This window comes from Channa argus, unplaced genomic scaffold (genome assembly GCF_033026475.1).
Source record: "Channa argus isolate prfri unplaced genomic scaffold, Channa argus male v1.0 Contig101, whole genome shotgun sequence".
Lineage (NCBI taxonomy): Eukaryota > Metazoa > Chordata > Actinopteri > Anabantiformes > Channidae > Channa > Channa argus.
The window spans coordinates 19,914-47,279 of record NW_027125320.1 but is presented as its reverse complement, the minus strand read 5'-3'; the positions used below and the strand labels follow the sequence as shown (position 1 = coordinate 47,279).

Below are 27,366 nucleotides of genomic sequence, written 5' to 3'. Positions count from 1 at the left end.
TAAACTCAGACAAAACTGAAGTCATAGTATTTGGGCCCAAAAATCTCAGAGATATGATGTCCAACCATATTGTTACACTAGATGGCATAAGTCTGGCCTCCAGTACTACTGCAAGGAACCTTGGAGTTATGTTTGATCAGGATCTGTCCTTTAACTCACATATAAAACAAATCTCTAGAACAGCCTTCTTCCACCTACGGAACATTGCCAAAATTAGGAGCATCCTGTTTCAAAGTGATGCCGAAAAACTGGTCCATGCATTTGTTACCTCTAGGTTGGACTACTGTAATTCCCTACTTTCAGGATGCCCCAGTAACTCCCTAAAGAGCCTGCAATTAATCCAAAATGCTGCAGCAAGAGTGCTGACTGGAACTAGCAAGAGGGATCATATTTCACCTTCACTAGCTTCTCTCCATTGGCTTCCAATTAAATGTAGAATAGAATTTAAAACCCTGCTTCTTACATATAAAGCTCTGAATGGTCAGGCTCCATCATATATAGAAGACCTCATAGCACCACATCATCCCAGTAGACCACTTCGCTCTCAGAATGCAGGCCTACTTGTGGTTCCCAGAGTTTCCAAAAGTAGAATGGGAGGTAGAGCCTTTAGCTATCAAGCTCCTCTCTTGTGGAACCAGCTCCCAGTTCACATTGGGGAAACAGACACCCTCTCTACGTTTAAGTCTAGGCTTAAAACCTTCCTTTTTAATAAAGCATATAGTTAGTTATAGTTATGCTGCCATAGGCTTAGACTGCTGGGGGACCCACCCCCCAATGCACTGAGCTCCTTTCCTCCTCTTGACCTCTCTCCTCTCCTCTTATCCCGCAATTGTCACCACTGTATGTCATTAACTCTGTGTGTTCTCTCCCGTAGTTGTCTTTGTCCTCCTCTGTCCCCTTCTCTCTGTCCCTTTCTGCAGGTGTCCCCTGGCTTTGAAGCTGTGTGTCTTCCAGCGTGAAGCTACTGGTCCTACCAATCTGCCCGATGTTTTGTTAATGCTTTTTGTTGCTCTGTTCTTTTCTCTCTCCCCTTTCCACTCACCCCAACCGGTCGAGGCAGATGGCCGTCCACCCTGAGCCTGGTTCTGCTGGAGGTTTCTTCCGTTAAAGGGAGTTTTTCCTCTCCACTGTTGCCTATGGCTTGCTCCAGGGGGAATTGTTGGGTTCTCTTTATATATCTTTATAATCTTGACTTTATTCTGTAAAGTGCCCTGAGATGACTTTGTTGTGAATTGGCGCTATATAAATAAAGTTGAATTGAATTGAATTGAATTGAATTGAAATCACGGTGGGACCTGTTATAGTGTAGAACGAATAAAACCAGCTTGTCCTTTGAGCTGTGTTGCTGGTCTCAGGATTTAATGTGCAATAAATGCAGGCAACTTTGGCAACAGTTCTTTCTGTTGTGCTCCATTCAATGACTCTAGTACTCTATCAAATGACGGGGTTCAATTAATGTAATGCAATAATTGGATACTGGTTGCTCTAAGAACTCTTTTTCTGGAGTTTGCTGAAAAAATGAATGCATACGTTAAAGCTCCATGAATTGATGTCTTCCCAGCAAAGGGCAGAAGAACACCAATACCAGCTGATAGATGTGTAGTGGCTTAATCAACAAGCTCTTTTTTGCCTGACACATCCCATACTTCACGCATCAATCACTGATGGCCAGGGTAGCAATGAACTGATTAAGAGATAGGCTGATGACGAGTTTGCACATTTGATTCACAATAATTACGCATAATCTAAACGCTGTCTTTTCGGATTTCTTTGGAGTACCAAACAACCCCCCCTTCTGTTGTCAGGATGGCCGAGAGGTCTAAGGTGCTGCGTTCAGATCGCAGTCTCTCCTGGAGGCGTGGGTTAGAATCCCACTTCTGACAAATGTTTGATTTTACGGACAACAGCTGACACTTGGAAAACACATTCTCCCACATTAGTCAAAGGTGGGGAACCACCTATTCTCCAATGCTGCTTACCTGGATGAATTCATAGACTTTGATGTTATACAAGTTACAGTTCATCTGGATAGATGCAATGAACATCACACACAGAGATAAGAGTGACACAGTGCTTAGATGTACCCAAACTTTCTTGTATTGACAATTTTATAGTTTGCTACATGATCACCCAATCTCCAAGTTGTCAATATGCACACAATAATGAAATGAATCAAATCGTCAGGAAGAAACTGTTCAACAAAAGTAGCCTAACAATGTGAAATGGTTCCATGGTGTAATGGTGAGCACTCTGGGCTTTGAATCCAGTGATCCGACTTCAAATCTCGGTGGAACCTACCGCTGGCTAGTTGTAGGTTTTTTTGCCCCAATGAGTGACTCAGTTACTCCACCAACTGGGAGACACACAGTGGCATTGTCAATGAGCTCATCTTGTTCCAGAGACATAGAGTACTTTGTGCAATCAACACTCATGGCAAGTGTTTAAAGAACTAATACAGGGAGAGAGATGAGGCAAAGGTTGCACAATGGTTTACGATAGACACACTCTTAAGTAAATATCCTTGCGGATCTCATTCAGATAATGCTAAAAACACATTTTGGGCATGAAGTGCGATCCCAGACACAATCCCAAATTCCTAATTTATAACCCTTCCCACTCGTTTTCAAGTGCTTCCCTATTTTTGTGTTTCACCCCAAACAGAGTCATAAGGGCTAGTAGTTGAAATATCTCCCTGTGAAATGCAATAAGCCTTGAAACCCCAGTCAAGCATCAGAGTGTTCAGGACTGCTCAGTAAAACCACAGACTGTTACAACTGTTGTCTGTGTAACACTGTTCACATTTCCAGTGCGCATATTCTTCATTTGGCAGCATCTGGAGATTCCCTGGTGTATAGGTAAGCACTCTGGACTGTGAATCCAGCGATCTGAGTTCAAATTACGGTGGGACCTGTTATAGTGTAGGACGAATAAAACCAGCTCGTCCTTTGAGCTGTGTTGCTGGTCTCAGGATTTAATGTGCAATAAATGCAGGCAACTTTGGCAACAGTTCTTTCTGTTGTGCTCCATTCAATGACTCTAGTACTCTACCAAATGACGTGGTTCAATTAATGTAATGCAATAATTGGATACTGGTTACTCTAAGAACTCTTTTTCTGGAGTTTGCTGAAAAAATGAATGCATATGTTAAAGCTCTATGAATTGATGTCTTCCCAGCAAAGGGCAGAAGAACACCAATACCAGCTGACAGATGTGTAGTGGCTTAATCAACAAGCTCTTTTTTGCCTGAGACATCCCATAATTCACGCATCAATCACTGATGGCCAGGGTAGCAATGAACTGATAAAGAGATAGCCTGATGACGAGTTTGCACATTTGATTCACAATAATTCCGCATAATCTAAACGCTGTCTTTTCGGATTTCTTTGGAGTACCAAACAACCACCCCCCCCCCCCCTTCTGTTGTCAGGATGGCCGCGCGGTCTAAGGCGCTGCGTTCAGGTTGCAGTCTCTCCTGGAGGTGTGGGTTCGAATCCCACTTCTGACAAATGTTGGATTTTAGGGACAACAGCTGACACTTGGAAAACACATTCTCCCACATTAGTCAAAGGTGGGGAACCACCTATTCTCCAATGCTGCTTACCTGGATGAATTCATAGACTTTGATGTTATACAAGTTACAGTTCATCTGGATAGATGCAATGAACATCACACACAGAGGTAAGAGTGACACAGTGCTTAGATGTACCCAAACTTCCTTGTATTGACAACTTTATAGTTTGCTACATGATCACCCAATCTCCAAGTTGTCAATATGCACACAATAATGAAATGAATCAAATCGTCTGGAAGAAACTGTTCAACAAAAGTAGCCTAACAATGTGAAATGGTTCCATGTTGTAATGGGGAGCACTCTGGACTTTGAATCCAGTGATCTGAGTTCAAATCTTGGTGGAACCTACCGCTGGCTAGTTGTAGGTTTTTTTGCCCCAATGAGTGACTCAGTTACTCCACCAACTGGGACACACACAGTGGCATTGTCAACGAGCTCATCTTGTTCCAGAGACATAGAGTACTTTGTGCAATCAACACTCATGGCAAGTGTTTAAAGAACTAATACAGGGAGAGAGATGAGGCAAAGGTTGCACAATGGTTTACGATAGACACACTCTTAAGTAAATATCCTTGCGGATCTCATTCAGATAATGCTAAAAACACATTTTGGGCATGAAGTGCGATCCCAGACACAATCCCAAATTCCTAATTTATAACCTTACCCCTCGTTTTCAAGTGCTTCCTTATTTTTGTGTTTCACCCCAAACAGAGTCATAAGGTCTAGTAGTTGAAATATCTCCCTGTGAAATGCAATAAGCCTTGAAACCCCTGTCAAGCATCAGAGTTTTCAGGACTGCTCAGTAAAACGACAGACTGTTAAAACTGTTGTCTGTGTAACACTGTTGACATTTCCAGTGCACACATTCTTCATTTGGCAGCATCTGGAGATTCCCTGGTGTATAGGTAAGCACTCTGGACTGTGAATCCAGCGATCTGAGTTCAAATCACGGTGGGACCTGTTATAGTGTAGAACGAATAAAACCAGCCTGTCCTTTGAGCTGTGTTGCTGGTCTCAGGATTTAATGTGCAATAAATGCAGGCAACTTTGACAACAGTTCTTTCTGTTGTGCTCCATTCAATGACTCTAGTACTCAGTAACACCACAGACTGTTAAAACTGTTGTCTGTGTAACACTGTTCACATTTCCAGTGCACACATTCTTCATTTGGCAGCATCTGGAGATTCCCTGGTGTATAGGTAAGCACTCTGGACTGTGAATCCAGCGATCTGAGTTCAAATCACGGTGGGACCTGTTATAGTGTAGAACGAATAAAACCAGCTCGTCCTTTGAGTTGTGTTGCTGGTCTCAGGATTTAATGTGCAATAAATGCAGGCAACTTTGGCAACAGTTGTTTCTTTTGTGCTCCATTCAATGACTCTAGTACTCTACCAAATGACGTGGTTCAATTAATGTAATGCAATAATTGGATACTGGTTTCTCTAAGAACTCTTTTTCTGGAGTTTGCTGAAAAAATTAATGCATATGTTAAAGCTCCATGAATTGATGTCTTCCCAGCAAAGGGCAAAAGAACACCAATACCAGCTGATAGATGTGTAGTGGCTTAATCAACAAGCTCTTTTTTGCCTGAGACATCCCATACTTCACGCATCAATCACTGATGGCCAGGGTAGCAATGAACTGATAAAGAGATAGGCTGATGACGAGTTTCCACATTTGATTCACAATAATTACGCATAATCTAAACGCTGTCTTTTCGGATTTCTTTGGAGTACCAAACAACCCCCCCTTCTGTTGTCAGGATGGCCGAGCGGTCTAAGGCGCTGCGTTCAGGTCGCAGTCTCTCCTGGAGGCGTGGGTTCGAATCCCACTTCTGACAAATGTTGGATTTTAGGGACAACAGCTGACACTTGGAAAACACATTCTCCCACATTAGTCAAAGGTGGGGAACCACCTATTCTCCAATGCTGCTTACCTGGATGAATTCATAGACTTTGATGTTATACAAGTTACAGTTCATCTGGATAGATGCAATGAACATCACACACAGAGGTAAGAGTGACACAGTGCTTAGATGTACCCAAACTTCCTTGTATTGACAACTTTATAGTTTGCTACATGATCACCCAATCTCCAAGTTGTCAATATGCACACAATAATGAAATGAATCAAATCGTCTGGAAGAAACTGTTCAACAAAAGTAGCCTAACAATGTGAAATGGTTCCATGGTGTAATGGGGAGCACTCTGGACTTTGAATCCAGGGATCCGAGTTCAAATCTCGGTGGAACCTACCGCTGGCTAGTTGTAGGTTTTTTTGCCCCAATGAGTGACTCAGTTACTCCACCAACTGGGAGACACACAGTGGCATTGTCAACGAGCTCATCTTGTTCCAGAGACATAGAGTACTTTGTGCAATCAACACTCATGGCAAGTGTTTAAAGAACTAATACAGGGAGAGAGATGAGGCAAAGGTTGCACAATGGTTTACAATAGACACACTCTTAAGTAAATATCCTTGCGGATCTCATTCAGATAATGCTAAAAACACATTTTGGTCATGAAGTGCGATCCCAGACACAATCCCAAATTCCTAATTTATAACCCTACCCCTCGTTTTCAAGTGCTTCCTTATTTTTGTGTTTCACCCCAAACAGAGTCATAAGGGCTAGTAATTGAAATATCTCCCTGTGAAATGCAATAAGCCTTGAAACCCCTGTCAAGCATCAGAGTGTTCAGGACTGCTCAGTAAAACCACAGACTATTACAACTGTTGTCTGTGTAACACTGTTCACATTTCCAGTGCACACATTCTTCATTTGGCAGCATCTGGAGATTCCCTGGTGTATAGGTAAGCACTCTGGACTGTGAATCCAGCGATCTGAGTTCAAATCACGGTGGGACCTGTTATAGTGTAGAACGAATAAAACCAGCTCGTCCTTTGAGTTGTGTTGCTGGTCTCAGGATTTAATGTGCAATAAATGCAGGCAACTTTGACAACAGTTCTTTCTGTTGTGCTCCATTCAATGACTCTAGTACTCAGTAACACCACAGACTGTTAAAACTGTTGTCTGTGTAACACTGTTCACATTTCCAGTGCACACATTCTTCATTTGGCAGCATCTGGAGATTCCCTGGTGTATAGGTAAGCACTCTGGACTGTGAATCCAGCGATCTGAGTTCAAATCACGGTGGGACCTGTTATAGTGTAGAACGAATAAAACCAGCTCGTCCTTTGAGCTGTGTTGCTGGTCTCAGGATTTAATGTGCAATAAATGCAGGCAACTTTGGCAACAGTTCTTTCTGTTGTGCTCCATTCAATGACTCTAGTACTCTACCAAATTAAGGGGTTCAATTAATGGAATGCAATAATTGGATACTGGTTACTCTAAGAACTCTTTTTCTGGAGTTTGCTGAAAAAATGAATGCATATGTTAAAGCTCCATGAATTGATGTCTTCCCAGCAAAGGGCAGAAGAACACCAATACCAGCTGACAGATGTGTAGTGGCTTAATCAACAAGCTCCTTTTTCCCTGAGACATCCCATACTTCACTCATCAATCACTGATGGCCAGGGTCGCAATGAACTGATAAAGAGATAGGCTGATGACGAGTTTGCACATTTGATTCACAATAATTACGCATAATCTAAACGCTGTCTTTTCGGATTTCTTTGGAGTACCAAACAACCCCACCTTCTGTTGTCAGGATGGCCGAGCGGTCTAAGGCGCTGCGTTCAGGTCGCAGTCTCTCCTGGAGGCGTGGGTTCGAATCCCACTTCTGACAAATGTTGGATTTTAGGGACAACAGCTGACACTTGCAAAACACATTCTCCCACATTAGTCAAAGGTGGGGAGCCACCTATTCTCCAATGCTGCTTACCTGGATGAATTCATAGACTTTGATGTTATACAAGTTACAGTTCATCTGGATAGATGCAATGAACATCACACACAGAGATAAGAGTGACACAGTGCTTAGATGTACCCAAACTTCCTTGTATTGGCAATTTTATAGTTTGCTACATGATCACCCAATCTCCAAGTTGTCAATAATGAAATTAATCAAATCGTCTGGAAGAAACTGTTCAACAAAAGAAGCCTAACAAAGTGAAATGGTTCCATGGTGTAATGGTGAGCACTCTGGACTTTGAAGCCAGTGATCTGAGGTCAAATCTCGGTGGAACCTACCGCTGGCTAGTTGTAGGTTTTTTTGCCCCAATGAGTGACTCAGTTACTCCACCAACTGGGAGACACACAGTGGCATTGTCAACGAGCTCATCTTGTTCCAAAGACATAGAGTACTTTGTGCAATCAACACTCATGGCAAGTGTTTAAAGAACTAATACAGGGAGAGAGATGAGGCAAAGGTTGCACAATGGTTTACGATAGACACACTCTTAAGTAAATATCCTTGCGATTCTCATTCAGATAATGCTAAAAACACATTTTGGGCATGAAGTGCGATCCCAGACACAATCCCAAATTCCTAATTTATAACCCTACCCCTCGTTTTCAAGTGCTTCCCTATTTTTGTGTTTCACACCAAACAGATTCATAAGGTCTAGTAGTTGAAATATCTCCCTGTGAAATGCAATAAGCCTTGAAACCCCAGTCAAGCATCTGAGTGTTCAGGACTGCTCAGTAAAACCACAGAATGTTAAAACTGTTGTCTGTGTAACACTGTTCACATTTCCAGTGCACACATTCTTCATTTGGCAGCATCTGGAGATTCCCTGGTGTATAGGTAAGCACTCTGGACTGTGAATCCAGCGATCTGAGTTCAAATCACGGTGGGACCTGTTATAGTGTAGAACGAATAAAACCAGCTCGTCCTTTGAGCTGTGTTGGTGGTCTCAGGATTTAATGTGCAATAAATGCAGGCAACTTTGGCAACAGTTCTTTCTGTTGTGCTCCATTCAATGACTCTAGTACTCTATCAAATTACGGGGTTCAATTAATGGAATGCAATAATTTGATACTTGTTACTCTAAGAACTCTTTTTCTGGAGTTTGCTGAAAAAATGAATGCATATGTTAAAGCTCCATGAATTGATGTCTTCCCAGCAAAGGGCAGAAGAACACCAATACCAGCTGACAGATGTGTAGTGGCTTACTCAACAAGCTCTTTTTTGCCTGAGACATCCCATACTTCACGCATCAATCACTGATGACCAGGGTCGCAATGAACTGATAAAGAGATAGGCTGATGACGAGTTTGCACATTTGATTCACAATAATTACGCATAATCTAAACGCTGTCTTTTCGGATTTCTTTGGAGTACCAAACAACCCCCCCCTTCTGTTGTCAGGATGGCCGAGCGGTCTAAGGCGCTGCGTTCAGGTCGCAGTCTCTCCTGGAGGCGTGAGTTCAAATCCCACTTCTGACAAATGTTGGATTTTAGGGACAACAGCTGACACTTGGAAAACACATTCTCCCACATTAGTCAAAGGTGGGGAACCACCTATTCTCCAATGCTGCTTATCTGGATGAATTCATAGACTTTGATGTTATACAAGTTACAGTTCATCTGGATAGATGCAATGAACATCACACACAGAGGTAAGAGTGACACAGTGCTTAGATGTACCCAAATTTCCTTGTATTGACAACTTTATAGTTTGCTACATGATCACCCAATCTCCAAGTTGTCAATATGCACACAATAATGAAATGAATCAAATCGTCTGGAAGAAACTGTTCAACAAAAGTAGCCTAACAATGTGAAATGGTTCCATGTTGTAATGGGGAGCACTCTGGACTTTGAATCCAGTGATCCGAGTTCAAATCTCGGTGGAACCTACCGCTGGCTAGTTGTAGGTTTTTTTGCCCCAATGAGTGACTCAGTTACTCCACCAACTGGGAGACACACAGTGGCATTGTCAACGAGCTCATCTTGTTCCAGAGACATAGAGTACTTTGTGCAATCAACACTCATGGCAAGTGTTTAAAGAACTAATACAGGGAGAGAGATGAGGCAAAGGTTGCACAATGGTTTACGATAGACACACTCTTAAGTAAATATCCTTGCGGATCTCATTCAGATAATGCTAAAAACACATTTTGGGCATGAAGTGCGATCCCAGACACAATCCCAAATTCCTAATTTATAACCCTACCCCTCGTTTTCAAGTGCTTCCCTATTTTTGTGTTTCACACCAAACAGAGTCATAAGGTCTAGTAGGTGAAATATCTCCCTGTGAAATGCAATAAGCCTTGAAACCCCTGTCAAGCATCAGAGTGTTCAGGACTGCTTAGTAAAACCACAGACTGTTAAAACTGTTGTCTGTCTAACACTGTTCACATTTCCAGTGCACACATTCTTCATTTGGCAGCATCTGGAGATGCCCTGGTGTATAGGTAAGCACTCTGGACTGTGAATCCAGCGATCTGAGTTCAAATCACGGTGGGACCTGTTATAGTTTGGAACGAATAAAACCAGCTTGTCCTTTGAGCTGTGTTGCTGGTCTCAGGATTTAATGTGCAATAAATGCAGGCAACTTTGGCAACAGTTCTTTCTGTTGTGCTCCATTCAATGACTCTAGTACTCTATCAAATTACGGGGTTCAATTAATGTAATGCGATAATTGGATACTGGTTACTCTAAGAACTCTTTTTCTGGAGTTTGCTGAAAAAATGAATGCATATGTTAAAGCTCCATGAATTGATGTCTTCCCAGCAAAGGGCAAAAGAACACCAATACCAGCTGATAGATGTGTAGTGGCTTAATCAACAAGCTCTTTTTTGCCTGAGACATCCCATACTTCACGCATCAATCACTGATGGCCAGGGTAGCAATGAACTGATAAAGAGATAGGCTGATGACGAGTTTGCACATTTGATTCACAATAATTACGCATAATCTAAACGCTGTCTTTTCGGATTTCTTTGGAGTACCAAACAACCCCCACTTCTGTTGTCAGGATGGCCGAGCGGTCTAAGGCGCTGCGTTCAGGTCGCAGTCTCTCCTGGAGGCGTGGGTTTGAACCCCACTTCTGACAAATGTTGGATTTTAGGGACAACAGCTGACACTTGGAAAACACATTCTCCCACATTAGTCAAAGGTGGGGAACCACCTATTCTCCAATGCTGCTTACCTGGAGGAATTCATAGACTTTGATGTTATACAAATTACAGTTCATCTGGATAGATGCAATGAACATCACACACAGAGGTAAGAGTGACACAGTGCTAAGATGTACCCAAACTTCCTTGTATTGACAACTTTATAGTTTGCTACATGATCACCCAATCTCCAAGTTGTCAATATGCACACAATAATGAAATGAATCAAATCGTCTGGAAGAAACTGTTCAACAAAAGTAGCCTAACAATGTGAAATGGTTCCATGGTGTAATGGTGAGCACTCTGGACTTTGAATCCGGTGATCCGAGTTCAAATCTCGGTGGAACCTACCGCTGGCTAGTTGTAGGTTTTTTTGCCCCAATGAGTGACTCAGTTACTCCACCAACTGGGAGACACACAGTGGCATTGTCAACGAGCTCATCTTGTTCCAGAGACATAGAGTACTTTGTGCAATCAACACTCATGGCAAGTGTTTAAAGAACTAATACAGGGAGAGAGATGAGGCAAAGGTTGCACAATGGTTTACGATAGACACACTCTTAAGTAAATATCCTTGCGGATCTCATTCAGATAATGCTAAAAACACATTTTGGGCATGAAGTGCGATCCCAGACACAATCCCAAATTCCTAATTTATAACCCTACCCCTCGTTTTCAAGTGCTTCCCTATTTTTGTGTTTCACCCCAAACAGAGTCATAAGGGCTAGTAGTTGAAATATCTCCCTGTGAAATGCAATAAGCCTTGGAACCCCTGTCAAGCATCAGAGTGTTCAGGACTGCTCAGTAAAACCACAGACTGTTACAACTGTTGTCTGTGTAACACTGTTCACATTTCCAGTGTGCATATTCTTCATTTGGCAGCATCTGGAGATTCCCTGGTGTATAGGTAAGCACTCTGGACTGTGAATCCAGCAATCTGAGTTCAAATTACGGTGGGACCTGTTATAGTGTAGGACGAATAAAACCAGCTTGTCCTTTGAGCTGTGTTGCTGGTCTCAGGATTTAATGTGCAATAAATGCAGGCAACTTTGGCAACAGTTCTTTCTGTTGTGCTCCATTCAATGACTCTAGTACTCTATCAAATTAAGGGGTTCAATTAATGTAATGCGATAATTGGATACTGGTTACTCTAAGAACTCTTTTTCTGGAGTTTGCTGAAAAAATGAATGCATATGTTAAACCTCCATGAATTGATGTCTTCCCAGCAAAGGGCAAAAGAACACCAATACCAGCTGATAGATGTGTAGTGGCTTAATCAACAAGCTCTTTTTTGCCTGAGACATCCCATACTTCACGCATCAATCACTGATGGCCAGGGTAGCAATGAACTGATAAAGAGATAGGCTGATGACGAGTTTGCACATTTGATTCACAATAATTACGCATAATCTAAACGCTGTCTTTTCGGATTTCTTTGGAGTACCAAACAACCACCCCCCCCCCCTTCTGTTGTCAGGATGGCCGAGCGGTCTAAGGCGCTGCGTTCAGGTCGCAGTCTCTCCTGGAGGCGTGGGTTCGAATCCCACTTCTGACAAATGTTGGATTTTAGGGACAACAGCTGACACTTGGAAAACACATTCTCCCACATTAGTCAAAGGTGGGGAACCACCTATTCTCCAATGCTGCTTACCTGGATGAATTCATAGACTTTGATGTTATACAAGTTACAGTTCATCTGGATAGATGCAATGAACATCACACACAGAGATAAAAGTGACACAGTGCTTAGATGTACCCAAACTTCCTTGTATTGACAATTTTATAGTTTGCTACATGATCACCCAATCTCCAAGTTGTCAATATGCACACAAAAATGAAATGAATCAAATCGTCTGGAAGAAACTGTTCAACAAAAGTAGCCTAACAATGTGAAATGGTTCCACGGTGTAATGGTGAGCACTCTGGACTTTGAATCCAGTGATCCGAGTTCAAATCTCGGTGGAACCTACCGCTGGCTAGTTGTAGGTTTTTTTGCCCCAATGAGTGACTCAGTTACTCCACCAACTGGGAGACACACAGTGGCATTGTCAACGAGCTCATCTTGTTCCAGAGACATAGAGTACTTTGTGCAATCAACACTCATGGCAAGTGTTTAAAGAACTAATACAGGGAGAGAGATGAGGCAAAGGTTGCACAATGGTTTCCGATAGACACACTTTTAAGTAAATATCCTTGCGGATCTCATTCAGATAATGCTAAAAACACATTTTGGGCATGAAGTGCGATCCCAGACACAATCCCAAATTCCTAATTTATAACCTTACCCCTCGTTTTCAAGTGCTTCCTTATTTTTGTGTTTCACCCCAAACAGAGTCATAAGGTCTAGTAGTTGAAATATCTCCCTGTGAAATGCAATAAGCCTTGAAACCCCTGTCAAGCATCAGAGTTTTCAGGACTGCTCAGTAAAACGACAGACTGTTAAAACTGTTGTCTGTGTAACACTGTTGACATTTCCAGTGCACACATTCTTCATTTGGCAGCATCTGGAGATTCCCTGGTGTATAGGTAAGCACTCTGGACTGTGAATCCAGCGATCTGAGTTCAAATCACGGTGGGACCTGTTATAGTGTAGAACGAATAAAACCAGCCTGTCCTTTGAGCTGTGTTGCTGGTCTCAGGATTTAATGTGCAATAAATGCAGGCAACTTTGGCAACAGTTCTTTCTGTTGTGTGTGTACCAAATGACGTGGTTCAATTAATGTAATGCAATAATTGGATACTGGTTACTCTAAGAACTCTTTTTCTGGAGTTTGCTGAAAAAATGAATGCATATGTTAAATCTCCATGAATTGATGTCTTCCCAGCAAAGGGCAGAAGAACACCAATACCAGCTGACAGATGTGTAGTGGCTTAATCAACAAGCTCTTTTTTGCCTGAGACATCCCATACTTCACGCATCAATCACTGATGGCCAGGGTAGCATGAACTGATAAAGAGATAGGCTGATGACGAGTTTGCACATTTGATTCACAATAATTACGCATAATCTAAACGCTGTCTTTTCGGATTTCTTTGGAGTACCAAACAACCCCCCCCTTCTGTTGTCAGGATGGCCGAGCTGTCTAAGGTGCTGCGTTCAGGTCGAAGTCTCTCCTGGAGGCGTGGGTTCGAATCCCACTTCTGACAAATGTTGGATTTTAGGGACAACAGCTGACACTTGGAAAACACATTCTCCCACATTAGTCAAAGGTGGGGAACCACCTATTCTCCAATGCTGCTTACCTGGATGAATTCATAGACTTTGATGTTATACAAGTTACAGTTCATCTGGATAGATGCAATGAACATCACACACAGAGATAAGAGTGACACAGTGCTTAGATGTACCCAAACTTCCTTGTATTGACAATTTTATAGTTTGCTACATGATCACCCAATCTCCAAGTTGTCAATATGCACACAATAATGAAATGAATCAAATTGTCTGGAAGAAACTGTTCAACAAAAGTAGCCTAACAGTGTGAAATGGTTCCATGGTGTAATGGTGAGCACTCTGGACTTTGAATCCAGTGATCCGAGTTCAAATCTCGGTGGAACCTACCGCTGGCTAGTTGTAGGTTTTTTTGCCCCAATGAGTGACTCAGTTACTCCACCAACTGGGAGACACACAGTGGCATTGTCAACGAGCTCATCTTGTTCCAGAGACATAGAGTACTTTGTGCAATCAACACTCATGGCAAGTGTTTAAAGAACTAATACAGGGAGAGAGATGAGGCAAAGGTTGCACAATGGTTTCCGATAGACACACTCTTAAGTAAATATCCTTGCGGATCTCATTCAGATAATGCTAAAAACACATTTTGGGCATGAAGTGCGATCCCAGACACAATCCCAAATTCCTAATTTATAACCCTACCCCTCGTTTTCAAGTGCTTCCCTATTTTTGTGTTTCACCCCAAACAGAGTCATAAGGTCTAGTAGTTGAAATATCTCCCTGTGAAATGCAATAAGCCTTGAAACCCCTGTCAAGCATCAGAGTGTTCAGGACTGCTCAGTAAAACCACAGACTGTTAAAACTGTTGTCTGTGTAACACTGTTCACATTTCCAGTGCACACATTCTTCATTTGGCAGCATCTGGAGATTCCCTGGTGTATAGGTAAGCACTCTGGACTATGAATCCAGCAATCTGAGTTCAAATCACGATGGGACCTGTTATAGTGTAGAATTAATAAAACCAGCTGGACCTTTAAGCTGGCTTGCTGTTCTCAGTAAAACGGAGACTGTGGCCAGGAACTGATGTGGCTGATGGCACCAGATATCTAAAAGTTAAGTTCAATGAGACTGTGCAATCACTGCCTTACTCCGCAAAGTTTATGACAGCAACTGGCCCAGAGTATTTCAGGGTAATGCATAATAATCAAGTTAAGGTATGCAGGATGTGTCTACAGCCTGGGCATATCGTCAGAGATTGCCCAGATTTCACTTGTTTTAAGTGTAACAGACAGGGTCATTATGCGAGGGAGTGTGATGCCCAGGAGCATAGATGTGACTCATGCCATAGTCCACAGGAGGAATGTGTGTGTCAAAACAATGCAATAGAGTCTGGAGAGGGGCACAGGGGACTGATCCCCAATGAGGATGCTGGAATAAGGCCTCCAGAGGAGGTAGGACTGGATCTTGACAGTGAAGGAGCAAGTGAATATGAGGAGGGGGGAGGAGAGTTAATGGAGACTCAGGCCAGTGAACTGGTCCTTTCAGAGAATAAAAAGGGAAACAATGTGAATGAGATTGGGTCAAGTCTGGATCTCGTGTTGGCGGAGTGGAGTGGAGAAGTAGCCAGTCACCCTGAAGAGGGCGAGAGGGGTATGCTTCAGGCTCCTCTGTCTAGACTTCCAATTCAAGGTGAGCCATTACCTGACCCCAGAGGTATTGCTCTAGAAATTGCTGTATCGACTCCTCAGGCTGACGGTGATGAATCAGAGGCAGAGATGGACTTTCAGCAAGTAAGGCACATGAGGAAAAGAGGACAAAAGAAGTCCGGGGAAAGTGTGGCAGAGGGCAAAGGGAAAGGGAAGAAACAGGCCAGAGATAGATGACCCCCTTTTGTGTGATCCTTTTCATGCATCTCCAGTCCCAAAACCTAAACGGCCTAGGAAAGGTATGGAAAATTAAAAGACTGTGTGAAGACATGGACTGTGACATCCTGTGCGTCCAGGAATGTAGATGGACTATGGAAAAAATAGACAAAATAAATACTTTTTGGAGAGGGGATTTGTTTTATTCCCTCTCTGCTGACAAAACCGCAGGTGTAGCAGTATTTGTAAAGCCAGGTGTTTTTGAGAATGTGACAGAGGTTTTTAAGGATAACCAAGGGAGACTGTTGGTTCTAGATACTGTATATCACAATAGAAACTACAGAATTCTAAATCTATATGGCCCAAACAGTGAGGGTGAAAGGAGGGTTTTTTTTGGCCGCTGTAAAAGGTGGACGGACGATCGCTCGGTAGTGGTGGGGGACTGGAATGTTGCTCTAACTGGGCTGGATGTGAGTGCAAACAACGTTTTCAAAACAGACACTAGTAGATCGGCTGTTTTTCAGTGGATGACTGAGGGTGATTTGATTGATGCTTGGAGAGTTCTGAACCCTGGCACCCGTGCGTATTCGCGCAGGCAAGTAGTATTGGGCAAACTAAAGCAGTCTAGGATAGACCTGTGTTTGCTGGCGTCGGGCTTGATTCCTATGTTAAAAAAGTGTGAATATAATTTCTGCACATGGAGTGATCATGCCTCGCTGAATGTGACTCTTGGGGAGGGTAGCATGCAGAGGAATGGAGGGGTGTGGTGTTTTAACTCAGCCCTCCTGGAGGATTCATTTTTTTAAAGATAAAATGAAGTCTTTTCTCTCTGCTCTGTGTGAAGAAAGTGAATTTGTAGTAGATATCATTGAGTGGTGGGAGCACGCCAAGTTTAAAATTAGGAGGCGCTGCATTGCACTGAGCAGAGAGAAAAGGCTAAGGGAAAGAGCTAAGGAGGCTGAGTTGAGACACCGTCTGAAAAGGGAAATTGAGCTTGTTGAAGCTGGGCATGGCCATCCCCTGGATGGCTATCTTGGACTGAGAGAGCAACTAGCACGCCTAGATGAGGAAAAATGTAAAGGGGCAGTGATCCGCAGCAAAATACAACATGTAGTGGAGGGAGAGCGCTGTACAGCATACTTTTTGGGCTTAGAAAAGAGAAGGCAGACCAAAACATACATAACAGAAATACAGGATTCTGAAGGCAATACACACACCGATTTAGTAGATATATTACAAACTATACAGGATTTTTACTCTAATCTTTTCAGTAAACAAAATATAGGAAAAGCACAAAGAGATAAAATACTTGGTAATGTCGGCTGCTCTCTCGGTCCTGAGGACGCGGCTATGTGTGATGGCGACCTCCACCCGGAGGAAATCAGTGCAGCCATTGCTGAAATGCATAGAGCTAGAAGCCCGGGTCTGGACGGCCTCTCGGCAGAGTTCTATCAGTCCTATAAGGATTTGCTATCTCCGGTCCTCTGTAGGTTGTTCTCTGCCATGCAAACGGAGAACAGATGTGCGGAGTCTTTCGTGAGAGGCGTGATCACTCTGGTTTACAAGAATAAGGGAGCCAGGACCGACTTGGGGAATTATAGGCCCATTAGTTTGCTCAATACTGACTACAAGATCCTGGCTAAGGTGCTGGCGTCCAGACTCAAAAGAGTGATTGGGTCGATAGTTGGGCCTACCCAGACTTATAGCATTCCGGGGAGGGATATTGCTGATTGTATCCTGTCAACCAGATTCTCATTTCAACAGCTAATGGCCACAGGTGGCATCTACTTGAGTGTGGACCTAGAGAAGGCGTTTGACAGGGTGAGTCACGAGTTCCTCTTTGAGTGTCTGGGGGTTTTTGGGTTCGGCCCAACTTTTCGAGCATGGGTGGAGCTGTTGTATGGCCGAGCTACTAGTGTTGTCAAATGTAATGGCTTCCTGACTGATCCCTTCCCTTTGGAGAGGTCGGTTAGGCAGGGGTGCCCCCTGTCGGCTATGCTTTATGCAATAGTGGCCGAGCCCCTAGCGAAATTAATCTTAAGCGATACAAAAATAAATGGAATACAATCACCGACTGGCTCAGACTTTCGAATTGCACAATATGCAGATGATATTAACATAATGGTTAAAGATAGGAACAGCTTGCAACGGGTGCTCGGTCACCTAACTGCATATGAGCATGCCACAGGGGCGCGAGTCAATAACAATAAATCTTCAGTGTTCAGGACTGCTCAGTAAAACCACAGACTGTTAAAACTGTTGTCTTTGTAACACTGTTCACATTTCCAGTGCACACATTCTTCATTTGGCAGCATCTGGAGATTCCCTGGTGTATAGGTAAGCACTCTAGACTGTGAATCCAGCGATCTGAGTTCAAATCACGGTGGGACCTGTTATAGTGTAGAACGAATAAAACCAGCTCGTCCTTTGAGTTGTGTTGCTGGTCTCAGGATTTAATGTGCAATAAATGCAGGCAACTTTGACAACAGTTCTTTCTGTTGTGCTCCATTCAATGACTCTAGTACTCAGTAACACCACAGACTGTTAAAACTGTTGTCTGTGTAACACTGTTCACATTTCCAGTACACACATTCTTCATTTGGCAGCATCTGGAGATTCCCTGGTGTATAGGTAAGCACTCTGGACTGTGAATCCAGCGATCTGAGTTCAAATTACGGTGGGACCTGTTATAGTGTAGAACGAATAAAACCAGCTCGTCCTTTGAGTTGTGTTGCTGGTCTCAGGATTTAATGTGCAATAAATGCAGGCAACTTTGGCAACAGTTGTTTCTTTTGTGCTCCATTCAATGACTCTAGTACTCTACCAAATGACGTGGTTCAATTAATGTAATGCAATAATTGGATACTGGTTTCTCTAAGAACTCTTTTTCTGGAGTTTGCTGAAAAAATTAATGCATATGTTAAAGCTCCATGAATTGATGTCTTCCCAGCAAAGGGCAAAAGAACACCAATACCAGCTGATAGATGTGTAGTGGCTTAATCAACAAGCTCTTTTTTGCCTGAGACATCCCATACTTCACGCATCAATCACTGATGGCCAGGGTAGCAATGAACTGATAAAGAGATAGGCTGATGACGAGTTTGCACATTTGATTCACAATAATTACGCATAATCTAAACGCTGTCTTTTCGGATTTCTTTGGAGTACCAAACAACCCCCCCTTCTGTTGTCAGGATGGCCGAGCGGTCTAAGGCGCTGCGTTCAGGTCGCAGTCTCTCCTGGAGGCGTGGGTTCGAATCCCACTTCTGACAAATGTTTGATTTTAGGGACAACAGCTGACACTTGGAAAACACATTCTCCCACATTAGTCAAAGGTGGGGAACCACCTATTCTCCAATGCTGCTTACCTGGATGAATTCATAGACTTTGATGTTATACAAGTTACAGTTCATCTGGATAGATGCAATGAACATCACACACAGAGGTAAGAGTGACACAGTGCTTAGATGTACCCAAACTTCCTTGTATTGACAACTTTATAGTTTGCTACATGATCACCCAATCTCCAAGTTGTCAATATGCACACAATAATGAAATTAATCAAATCGTCTGGAAGAAACTGTTCAACAAAAGTAGCCTAACAATGTGAAATGGTTCCATGGTGTAATGGGGAGCACTCCGGACTTTGAATCCAGGGATCTGAGTTCAAATCTCGGTGGTACCTACCGCTGGCTAGTTGTAGGTTTTTTTGCCCCAATGAGTGACTCAGTTACTCCACCAACTGGGAGACACACAGTGGCATTGTCAACGAGCTCATCTTGTTCCAGAGACATAGAGTACTTTGTGCAATCAACACTCATGGCAAGTGTTTAAAGAACCAATACAGGGAGAGAGATGAGGCAAAGGTTGCACAATGGTTTACGATAGACACACTCTTAAGTAAATATCCTTGCGGATCTCATTCAGATAATGCTAAAAACACATTTTGGTCATGAAGTGCGATCCCAGACACAATCCCAAATTCCTAATTTATAACCCTACCCCTCGTTTTCAAGTGCTTCCCTATTTTTGTGTTTCACCCCAAACAGAGTCATAAGGGCTAGTAGTTGAAATATCTCCCTGTGAAATGCAATAAGCCTTGAAACCCCTGTCAAGCATCAGAGTGTTCAGGACTGCTCAGTAAAACCACAGACTGTTACAACTGTTGTCTGTGTAACACTGTTCACATTTCCAGTGCGCATATTCTTCATTTGGCAGCATCTGAAGTTTCCTTGGTGTATAGGTAGGCACTCTGGACTGTGAATCCAGCGATCTGAGTTCAAATCAACAAGAGGAGTTAATCATAATAACCTAATAAAAGTTAAGACTACTCCTCTTACAGAACAAAACCCCAAAACTATTAAATGTGTATTATTAAATATCAGATCTCTCTCTTCTAAATCTCTGTTAGTAAATGACTTAATAAGTGATCATCAATTCGATTTATTTTGTCTCACTGAAACTTGGTTGCAGCAGGAAGAATATGTCAGTTTAAATGAGTCAACACCCCCAAGTCATATTAATTATCATGTTCCTAGAAGCACAGGCCGAGGTGGAGGAGTTGCAGCAATCTTCCATTCTAGCTCATCAATAAACCCTAGACCTAAACATAGTTATAACTCATTTGAAAGCCTTACTCTTAGCCTTTCACACCCACTATTATTTGTTATCGTGTACCGTCCTCCAGTCCCTTATTCAGAGTTTTTGATTGAATTTTCTGATTTTCTATCTGATTTAGTGCTTAGTACAGATAAAGTCATTATAGTGGGTGACTTTAACATTCATGTAGATGCTGACAGTAACTGCCTGAGCACTGCGTTTAATTCATTATTAGATTCAATTGGTTTTTCCCAAAATGTAAATAAACCCACTTACTGTTTTAGTCACACGTTAGACCTTGTCCTTACGTATGGAATTGAAGCGGATAATTTAACCATATTTCCTCACAACTCTCTTCTGTCTTACCATTTTTTAATAACATTTGAATTTACAATAACAGACTATATAGCAGTTATAAAACTGAAAAATTCCACTATAGCAGATGCTTAAGTGAAAAAGCTGTCAACAAATTTAAAGAAATTATTTCTTCATCATTTGCTTCACCATATGTTAATACAATGGAAAGTAGTCTCCTTAATGTTACTCCTGCACAAGTAGATTATCTTGTTGACAATTCTGCAGCCTCACTACGTACAATACTCGATAGTGTTGCCCCTCTAAAAAAGAAGGCAGTAAACCAGCAGAGGCGATCTCCATGGTATAGTTCACAAACACGCAACTTAAAACAGGAAACATGAAAGTTAGAAAGGAAGTGGCGTTCCAGAAAGTTAGAAGAATCTCATTTAGCCTGGAAAAATAGTTTAAAAATGTACAAAAAAGCTCTCAGTGATGCCAGAACAGCATATTATTCATCATTAATAGAAGAAAACAAGAACAACCCCCGGTTTCTGTTCAGCACTGTAGCCAGGCTGACTAAGAGCCATAGTTCTGTTGAGCCTAGTTTTCCCTTAACTTTGAGCAGCAATGACTTCATGACCTTCTTTATGAATAAAATTGTAGCTATTAGAGAACGAATTCACCAGATCCTCCCCCCAAAAATTACAGATAGATCTTCATGTACAGCAGTGCTAGAGTCATCGATAAGGCCCCAATCCCTGTTAGACTGCTTTTTACCCATAGATCTCTCTGAGCTAACTTCAATTATTAACTCATCTAAACCAACAACCTGTCTGCTAGACCCTATTCCAACTAAGCTGCTCAAGGAAGTTTTACCCTTAATAGATGCATTCATATTAGATATCATAAATCTATCTTTAGAAACAGGCTATGTACCACAGGCCTATAAGGTAGCTGTAATTAAACCATTACTTAAAAAAACCCTGTCTTGACCCAGGTGTTTTAGCCAATTACAGACCAATATCTAATCTCCCCTTTATTTCTAAAATAATTGAAAAAGTAGTCGCAAAACAATTATGTGATCACCTTCATAGGAATAATTTGTATGAAGACTTTCAGTCAGGATTTAGAGTTCATCATAGTACAGAAACAGCACTGGTAAAAGTCACCAACGATCTTCTCATGGCCTCAGATACTGGACTCATCTCTATACTTGTTCTGTTAGATCTTAGTGCTGCATTTGATACCATTGATCATAACATTTTATTACAGAGACTGGAACATGAAATTGGAATTACAGGAACTGCACTAGGTTGGTTTAAATCTTATCTATCTGATAGATTTCAATTTGTTCATGTTAATGATGAATCCTCCATGCACACAAAGGTTAGCTATGGAGTTCCACAAGGCTCTGTGTTAGGACCAATACTTTTTACTTTATATGTGTCTCCTTTAGGCAACATTATTAGAAAACACTCCATAAATTTCCACTGTTATGCTGATGATACCCAGCTATATTTATCTATGGAACCAGATGAAAATAATCAGGTAATAAAGCTTCAAGCATGCCTACAAGACATAAAGGCCTGGATGTCCCACAATTTTTTACTTTTAAACTCAGACAAAACTGAAGTCATAGTATTTGGGCCCAAAAATCTCAGAGATATGATGTCCAACCATATTGTTACACTAGATGGCATAAGTCTGGCCTCCAGTACTACTGCAAGGAACCTTGGAGTTATGTTTGATCAGGATCTGTCCTTTAACTCACATATAAAACAAATCTCTAGAACAGCCTTCTTCCACCTACGGAACATTGCCAAAATTAGGAGCATCCTGTTTCAAAGTGATGCCGAAAAACTGGTCCATGCATTTGTTACCTCTAGGTTGGACTACTGTAATTCCCTACTTTCAGGATGCCCCAGTAACTCCCTAAAGAGCCTGCAATTAATCCAAAATGCTGCAGCAAGAGTGCTGACTGGAACTAGCAAGAGAGATCATATTTCACCTTCACTAGCTTCTCTCCATTGGCTTCCAATTAAATGTAGAATAGAATTTAAAACCCTGCTTCTTACATATAAAGCTCTGAATGGTCAGGCTCCATCATATATAGAAGACCTCATAGCACCACATCATCCCAGTAGACCACTTCGCTCTCAGAATGCAGGCCTACTTGTGGTTCCCAGAGTTTCCAAAAGTAGAATGGGAGGTAGAGCCTTTAGCTATCAAGCTCCTCTCTTGTGGAACCAGCTCCCAGTTCACATTGGGGAAACAGACACCCTCTCTACGTTTAAGTCTAGGCTTAAAACCTTCCTTTTTAATAAAGCATATAGTTAGTTATAGTTATGCTGCCATAGGCTTAGACTGCTGGGGGACCCACCCCCCAATGCACTGAGCTCCTTTCCTCCTCTTGACCTCTCTCCTCTCCTCTTATCCCGCAATTGTCACCACTGTATGTCATTAACTCTGTGTGTTCTCTCCCGTAGTTGTCTTTGTCCTCCTCTGTCCCCTTCTCTCTGTCCCTTTCTGCAGGTGTCCCCCGGCTTTGAAGCTGTGTGTCTTCCAGCGTGAAGCTACTGGTCCTACCAATCTGCCCGATGTTTTGTTAATGCTTTTTGTTGCTCTGTTCTTTTCTCTCTCCCCTTTCCACTCACCCCAACCGGTCGAGGCAGATGGCCGTCCACCCTGAGCCTGGTTCTGCTGGAGGTTTCTTCCGTTAAAGGGAGTTTTTCCTCTCCACTGTTGCCTATGGCTTGCTCCAGGGGGAATTGTTGGGTTCTCTTTATATATCTTTATAATCTTGACTTTATTCTGTAAAGTGCCCTGAGATGACTTTGTTGTGAATTGGCGCTATATAAATAAAGTTGAATTGAATTGAATTGAATTGAATTGAAATCACGGTGGGACCTGTTATAGTGTAGAACGAATAAAACCAGCTTGTCCTTTGAGCTGTGTTGCTGGTCTCAGGATTTAATGTGCAATAAATGCAGGCAACTTTGGCAACAGTTCTTTCTGTTGTGCTCCATTCAATGACTCTAGTACTCTATCAAATGACGGGGTTCAATTAATGTAATGCAATAATTGGATACTGGTTACTCTAAGAACTCTTTTTCTGGAGTTTGCTGAAAAAATGAATGCATACGTTAAAGCTCCATGAATTGATGTCTTCCCAGCAAAGGGCAGAAGAACACCAATACCAGCTGATAGATGTGTAGTGGCTTAATCAACAAGCTCTTTTTTGCCTGACACATCCCATACTTCACGCATCAATCACTGATGGCCAGGGTAGCAATGAACTGATAAAGAGATAGGCTGATGACGAGTTTGCACATTTGATTCACAATAATTACGCATAATCTAAACGCTGTCTTTTCGGATTTCTTTGGAGTACCAAACAACCCCCCCTTCTGTTGTCAGGATGGCCGAGAGGTCTAAGGCGCTGCGTTCAGATCGCAGTCTCTCCTGGAGGCGTGGGTTAGAATCCCACTTCTGACAAATGTTGGATTTTAGGGACAACAGCTGACACTTGGAAAACACATTCTCCCACATTAGTCAAAGGTGGGGAACCACCTATTCTCCAATGCTGCTTACCTGGATGAATTCATAGACTTTGATGTTATACAAGTTACAGTTCATCTGGATAGATGCAATGAATATCACACACAGAGATAAGAGTGACACAGTGCTTAGATGTACCCAAACTTCCTTGTATTGACAATTTTATAGTTTGCTACATGATCACCCAATCTCCAAGTTGTCAACATGCACACAATACTGAAATGAATCAAATCGTCTGGAAGAAACTGCTCAACAAAAGTAGCCTAACAATGTGAAATGGTTCCATGGTGTAATGGTGAGCACTCTGGACTTTGAATCCAGTGATCCGAGTTCAAATCTCGGTGGAACCTACCGCTGGCTAGTTGTAGGTTTTTTTGCCCCAATGAGTGACTCAGTTACTCCACCAACTGGGAGACACACAGTGGCATTGTCAACGAGCTCATCTTGTTCCAGAGACATAGAGTACTTTGTGCAATCAACACTCATGGCAAGTGTTTAAAGAACTAATACAGGGAGAGAGATGAGGCAAAGGTTGCACAATGGTTTACGATAGACACACTCTTAAGTAAATATCCTTGCGGATCTCATTCAGATAATGCTAAAAACACATTTTGGGCATGAAGTGCGATCCCAGACACAATCCCAAATTCCTAATTTATAACCCTACCCCTCGTTTTCAAGTGCTTCCCTATTTTTGTGTTTCACCCCAAACAGAGTCATAAGGGCTAGTAGTTGAAATATCTCCCTGTGAAATGCAATAAGCCTTGAAACCCCTGTCAAGCATCAGAGTGTTCAGGACTGCTCAGTAAAACCACAGACTGTTACAACTGTTGTCTGTGTAACACTGTTCACATTTCCAGTGCGCATATTCTTCATTTGGCAGCATCTGGAGATTCCCTGGTGTATAGGTAAGCACTCTGGACTGTGAATCCAGCAATCTGAGTTCAAATTACGGTGGGACCTGTTATAGTGTAGGACGAATAAAACCAGCTCGTCCTTTGAGCTGTGTTGCTGGTCTCAGGATTTAATGTGCAATAAATGCAGGCAACTTTGGCAACAGTTCTTTCTGTTGTGCTCCATTCAATGACTCTAGTACTCTATCAAATTAAGGGGTTCAATTAATGTAATGCGATAATTGGATACTGGTTACTCTAAGAACTCTTTTTCTGGAGTTTGCTGAAAAAATGAATGCATATGTTAAAGCTCCATGAATTGATGTCTTCCCAGCAAAGGGCAAAAGAACACCAATACCAGCTGATAGATGTGTAGTGGCTTAATCAACAAGCTCTTTTTTGCCTGAGACATCCCATACTTCACGCATCAATCACTGATGGCCAGGGTAGCAATGAACTGATAAAGAGATAGGCTGATGACGAGTTTGCACATTTGATTCACAATAATTACGCATAATCTAAACGCTGTCTTTTCGGATTTCTTTGGAGTACCAAACAACCCCCCCTTCTGTTGTCAGGATGGCCGAGCGGTCTAAGGCGCTGCGTTCAGGTAGCAGTCTCTCCTGGAGGCGTGGGTTGGAATCCCACTTCTGACAAATGTTGTTTTTTAAGGACAACAGCTGACACTTGGAAAACACATTGGATCCATTCTCCCACATTCGTCAGAGGTAGGGAACCACCTATTCTCCAAGACTGCTTACCTGGATAAGGTGTGTTCAATAAGACAGAAAGTGCAGGAGCAATGGGTAAAGCACGGATAGCTGACAAGCAAGCAGGGCTGTGTAGCTCAAGGAGCATGGCTTTGGCACTCCACTAGTTACATATCAAAGGTAGTCTTTCATCTATGCGCTATAATCACTAATGAGAGTCCATTTGAGACTGACTCTATTGGCCAAATCCATAGATTTTGATGTTATACAAGTTACATTGCATCTGGATAGATGCAATGAACATCACACACTGAGATAAAAGTGACACAGTGCTTAGATGTACCCAAACCGCCTCGTATTGACATTTTTTTAGTTTGCTACATGATCAGCCAAATCTCCAAGTTGTCAAGTTGGAGACAATAATGAAATGAATCAAATTGTGTGGAAGAACTTGTTCAACAACATTAAGCTAGCAATGTGGAAAGGTTCCATGGTGTAATGGTGAGCACTCTGGACTCTGAATCCAGCGATCCGAGTTCAAATCTCGGTGGGACCTACTGTTGGCAGGTTGTAGCTTTCCTCGATCCAATGAATGACTCGGTTACTCCACCAACTGGGAGACTCACAGTGGCATTGTCATGGAGCTCATCTTGTTCCAGAAACAGAATACTATGTGCACTAAACACTCATGACAATTCCAAAAAAACTGATACCGGCACAGAAATGACGCCAAGCCTGCACGATGGTTTAAAATAATAATCCTTGCTGATCTCTGTCACATAATGCTAAAAAGACATTTTGGGCATGAAGTGCGATCCCACACACAATCCCCAATTCCTCTTTTATAACCCTACCCTAGTTTTCAAGTGCTTCCTTATTTTTGTCATAAGGGTTAGTATTTGAAATATATTAAAACTAGTGTCTGTGTAACACTGTTCACTTTTCCTGTGCACACTTGCTTCATTTGGCAGCATCTGGAGATTCCCTGGTGTATAGGTAAGCACTCTGGACTATGAATCCAGCAATCTGAGTTCAAATCACGATGGGACCTGTTATACTGTAGAATAAATAAAACCAGCTGGACCTTTAAGCTGGCTTGCTGTTCTCAGGTTTTAATGTGCAATAAATGCAGGCAACTTTGGCAACAGTTCTTTCTCTTATGCTCCATTCAATGACTTTAGTACTCTACCAAATGAAGTGGTTCAATTAATATAATGCAATATTTGGATACTGGTTACCTTTTCTGGAGTTTGCTGAAAAACTGAATGTATATGTTAAAGCTCTATGAATTGATGTCTTGCCAGTAAAGGGCAGAAGAACACCAATACCAGCTGACAGGTGTGTAGTGTCTTAATCAACAAGCTCTTTTTTGCCTGAGACATACCATACTTCACGCATCCATCACTGATGGCCAGGGTAGCAATAAACCGATAAAGAGATAGGCTGATGACGAGTTTGCACATTTGATTTACAATAATTACGCCTAATCTAAATGCTGTCTTTGCGCATTTTTTTTGGAGTACCAAACCAAGCCTGTTCTGTTGTCAGGATGGCCGAGCGGTCTAAGGCGCTGCGTTAAGGTTGCAGTCTCTCTTGGAGGCGTGGGTTGGAATCCCACTTCTGACAAATGTTGTTTTTTAAGGACAACAGCTGACACTTGGAAAACACATTGGATCC

The 27,366-nt window shown here is 42.2% G+C and overlaps 15 non-coding genes across 15 annotated transcripts; all 15 read left to right on the top strand.

Moving 5' to 3' along the window:
* The first annotated feature begins 5,328 nt into the window (after nucleotides 1-5,328).
* trnal-cag (transfer RNA leucine (anticodon CAG)) lies at nucleotides 5,329-5,411 on the top strand. The gene has a single exon. It is a non-coding gene; the product is annotated as a tRNA-Leu (tRNA).
* A 341-nt stretch (nucleotides 5,412-5,752) lies between these two features.
* trnaq-uug (transfer RNA glutamine (anticodon UUG)) lies at nucleotides 5,753-5,824 on the top strand. The gene has a single exon. It is a non-coding gene; the product is annotated as a tRNA-Gln (tRNA).
* Nucleotides 5,825-7,234: 1,410 nt separating this feature from the next.
* trnal-cag (transfer RNA leucine (anticodon CAG)) lies at nucleotides 7,235-7,317 on the top strand. The gene has a single exon. It is a non-coding gene; the product is annotated as a tRNA-Leu (tRNA).
* Nucleotides 7,318-8,836: 1,519 nt separating this feature from the next.
* trnal-cag (transfer RNA leucine (anticodon CAG)) lies at nucleotides 8,837-8,919 on the top strand. Its single transcript has one exon. It is a non-coding gene; the product is annotated as a tRNA-Leu (tRNA).
* A 341-nt stretch (nucleotides 8,920-9,260) lies between these two features.
* Nucleotides 9,261-9,332, top strand: trnaq-uug (transfer RNA glutamine (anticodon UUG)). Its single transcript has one exon. It is a non-coding gene; the product is annotated as a tRNA-Gln (tRNA).
* A 1,116-nt stretch (nucleotides 9,333-10,448) lies between these two features.
* trnal-cag (transfer RNA leucine (anticodon CAG)) lies at nucleotides 10,449-10,531 on the top strand. Its single transcript has one exon. It is a non-coding gene; the product is annotated as a tRNA-Leu (tRNA).
* A 341-nt stretch (nucleotides 10,532-10,872) lies between these two features.
* On the top strand, nucleotides 10,873-10,944 carry trnaq-uug (transfer RNA glutamine (anticodon UUG)). The gene has a single exon. It is a non-coding gene; the product is annotated as a tRNA-Gln (tRNA).
* Nucleotides 10,945-12,067: 1,123 nt separating this feature from the next.
* trnal-cag (transfer RNA leucine (anticodon CAG)) lies at nucleotides 12,068-12,150 on the top strand. Its single transcript has one exon. It is a non-coding gene; the product is annotated as a tRNA-Leu (tRNA).
* Nucleotides 12,151-12,491: 341 nt separating this feature from the next.
* On the top strand, nucleotides 12,492-12,563 carry trnaq-uug (transfer RNA glutamine (anticodon UUG)). Its single transcript has one exon. It is a non-coding gene; the product is annotated as a tRNA-Gln (tRNA).
* Nucleotides 12,564-14,083: 1,520 nt separating this feature from the next.
* On the top strand, nucleotides 14,084-14,155 carry trnaq-uug (transfer RNA glutamine (anticodon UUG)). Its single transcript has one exon. It is a non-coding gene; the product is annotated as a tRNA-Gln (tRNA).
* Nucleotides 14,156-18,821: 4,666 nt separating this feature from the next.
* Nucleotides 18,822-18,904, top strand: trnal-cag (transfer RNA leucine (anticodon CAG)). Its single transcript has one exon. It is a non-coding gene; the product is annotated as a tRNA-Leu (tRNA).
* A 5,036-nt stretch (nucleotides 18,905-23,940) lies between these two features.
* On the top strand, nucleotides 23,941-24,023 carry trnal-cag (transfer RNA leucine (anticodon CAG)). Its single transcript has one exon. It is a non-coding gene; the product is annotated as a tRNA-Leu (tRNA).
* Nucleotides 24,024-24,364: 341 nt separating this feature from the next.
* trnaq-uug (transfer RNA glutamine (anticodon UUG)) lies at nucleotides 24,365-24,436 on the top strand. Its single transcript has one exon. It is a non-coding gene; the product is annotated as a tRNA-Gln (tRNA).
* Nucleotides 24,437-26,173: 1,737 nt separating this feature from the next.
* On the top strand, nucleotides 26,174-26,245 carry trnaq-cug (transfer RNA glutamine (anticodon CUG)). The gene has a single exon. It is a non-coding gene; the product is annotated as a tRNA-Gln (tRNA).
* Nucleotides 26,246-27,232: 987 nt separating this feature from the next.
* On the top strand, nucleotides 27,233-27,315 carry trnal-aag (transfer RNA leucine (anticodon AAG)). Its single transcript has one exon. It is a non-coding gene; the product is annotated as a tRNA-Leu (tRNA).
* The last annotated feature ends 51 nt before the right edge of the window (nucleotides 27,316-27,366 follow it).